General features: G+C 35.5%; 1 pseudogene; it reads left to right on the plus strand.

Moving 5' to 3' along the window:
* The first annotated feature begins 239 nt into the window (after positions 1 to 239).
* On the plus strand, positions 240 to 2,203 carry LOC125128660 (tigger transposable element-derived protein 1-like; annotated as a pseudogene).
* The last annotated feature ends 823 nt before the right edge of the window (positions 2,204 to 3,026 follow it).

Here is a 3,026-nt window from a genome sequence, read left to right on the forward strand (position 1 = left end):
CTGACAGCTCCGTAACTGTTCTCTGTCCTTTACTTCTCCTCAGGCTTTCCCTGAGACACAATATTGAAATTAGGCAAGTTAATAATTGTACAATTGGAGTTATCCTGTGGCACAGTGGGTTAAAAATCCAACGTTTTCACTGCAGTGGTTTGGGTTGCTGCTGTGGCATGGGTTTGAGCCAGGAACTTCCACATGCTGCTGGTGCAGGAGAAAAAAAAAAGCTGTACAATAACTGTACAATGGCCTTTAAATATTTAAGTGAAAGGAAGAGTTTCTCACTTTGTCAAAAGCTTTAAATGATTAAGATCAGTGGGAAGGTATGTCTAAAGCTGAAATAGGCTGAAAGCTAGGCCTCTTGCACCAAACAGTTAACCAGGTTGTAAATGCAAAGGGAAAGTTCTTGAAGGAAAGTGAAAGTGCTACTCCTGAGAACATACAAATATTAAGAAAGAAAAACCAGCTTATTGATGATATGGAAAGAATTTTAGTGGGCTAGATAGAAGATCAAACCAGCCACAGCATTCCCTTAAGTTAAAGTCTAATTCAGAGCAAGTTCCTAACTCTCTTCAATTCTGTGAAGGCTGAGTTGAGGAAGCTGTATAAGAAAAATCTGAGGCTAGCAGAGGTTGGTTCATGAGGTTTAAGGAAGCTACGCTCATAATATAAAAGTAAAATAAAGCATTGAGTGCTGACGCAGAAGATTCAGCAAGCTATCTAGAAGATCTAGCTAAGATAGTTAATGAAGGTGGCTACACAAAACAATAGATTTTCAGTGTAGATTAAACAACCTTATATCAGAAGAAGATGCCATCTAGGACTTTGTAGCTGAAGAGAAGTCAATGACTGGCTTCAAAGCTTCAAGGGACAGGATGACTTTATTTTTATTTTTATTTTTTGCTTTTTTTAGGGCTGCATCCATGGCATATGGAAGTTCCCAGGTTAGGGGGTCAACTCAGAGCTACAGCCACTGGCCTATACCACAGCCACAGCAAAGCCAGATTTGACCCACGTCTGTGAGCTACACCACAGCTGATGGCAATGCTGGATCCCTGACCCAATGAATGAAGCCAGGGATTGAACCCGCATGCTCATGGATTTGTTTCTGCTGCCCCACAACAGGAACTCCCTAGGCTAACTCTCTTCTTAGGAGCTAATGCAGCTACTAAGTTGAAGCCAATCCTCCCTTGCCATTTCAAAAGTTCTAGAGTTCTTCAGAAATATGCCAAATAAACTCTGCCTGTGCTCCATAAATAGAAAAAGGTATGTTTACTGAATATCATAAGCCCATTTTTGAGACATACTCCTGTGGAAAAAAAAATATTCCTTTCAAAATATTACTGCTTATTGACAATGCACCTGGTCACCCAAGAGCTCTGACGGAGATATACAACGAGATTAATGTTGTTTACATGCCTGTTGGCATGACATCCATTCTGCAACCCACAGATCAAGGAGCAATTTACTCCTTATTTAAGAAATACATTTCATAGGCTAAAGTTGCCATAGATAGTGATTCCTCTCAGGGATCAGGGCAAAGTAAATTGAAAACCTTCTGGCAATGATCCACCATAATAAATGCCTTTAATTACATTTGTAATTCATGGGAGAAGTTCAAAATATTAACAGGAGTTTGGAAGAAGTTGATTCCGGCCCTCATGAATAACTCTAAGGGGCTCAAGTCTTCAGCTGATGAAGTAACTGAAAATGTGGTGGAAATAGCAAAAGAACTAGAATGAGAAGTGGAGCCTGAAGATATGACAGAATTGCTGTAATTTCATAATGAAACTTCAATGGATGAGGAGTTGCTTCTTATGAATAAGCAAAAAAATGGTTTCTTGAGGTGGAACCTACTGTTGGTGAAGATGCTGTGAACATTTTTGAAATGACAACAAAGGATTTAGAATATTACATAAACTCTGTTGATAAAACAGAGGCAGGATGTGAGAGGATTCACTTCTATATTGAAAGCAGTTCTACTGTGTATAAAATACTATCAAACAGCATTGCGTGGTACTGAAGCCATTCATGAAAACATTCATGAAAGAGTCATTCAAAGTTTATTGTTGTTTTTTTTAAGGAGTTAACACAGCAACTTCAACCTTCAGCAACAACCACCCTGATCAGTCAGCAGCCACCAGCATCAAGGGAAGACTGTCCACTAGTAAAAAGATTACAACTCATTGAAGGCTCCAATAATGGTTAGAATTTTTTAGTAATAAAATATTATTTAATCAAGGTGTGTACTTTTTTAGACATAAAGTTGTTGTATGCTTAATAAACTAGAGTATAATATAAACAAAAATTTTTATTAACTGTTAAGCCAAAAAATTCATCTGACCCTATATTGAAATATTCATTTTATTGTGGTGGTCTAGAAATGAACCAGCATCATTTTCAAGGTATTGTCTATAGGATATACAAGGAGAAATAGTCAAGTGCATTAGTCATAAGGAATTTTAATTTGCTTCTCTCATCATTGATATATCTAATGGACAAGTAAAAAGTATGGAAATCACAAAGAGTACAATTAATAATGTTGCATGCAATCACTGTGTTTTCAACCCCTGTATCATAAAAAGAAAAAAAACTGTAACTGTTTTTTAGAACTGAAATATTAAGAAAATTTGTCTATTTAGTAGGCAAAAAGAACTCAACCAAATTCCAAAAGTTGAAATAATGAAGGCAATATATTTTGGATCACAACACAATAAAACTATAAATTAATAACAAAATGAGAAAAGAAAACATACCACCTAGCTTAAAAAATTGTTGAATCCAAAATGGAAATTAAAAAAATCAACTACAAGGCATCTAGAAAATAATAAAAAGGAAATTAACTTGTATTGCAAAATAATGTGATAACGTTTACTCAAAGGGACAGTCAGTCTTAAATATTAACATTTGAAAAAAGAAAATAAAAACAAAGTATCCAATTCAAGAAGCTGAAAAAAAAAGGAAACCAACATAATGACATTAGCTGTTAAAAATAAAGTATAAATTAATGAAAGTGATTGCACAAAGTAATT

Source organism: Phacochoerus africanus, chromosome 6, assembly GCF_016906955.1.
Source record: "Phacochoerus africanus isolate WHEZ1 chromosome 6, ROS_Pafr_v1, whole genome shotgun sequence".
Classification (NCBI taxonomy): Eukaryota; Metazoa; Chordata; class Mammalia; order Artiodactyla; family Suidae; genus Phacochoerus; species Phacochoerus africanus.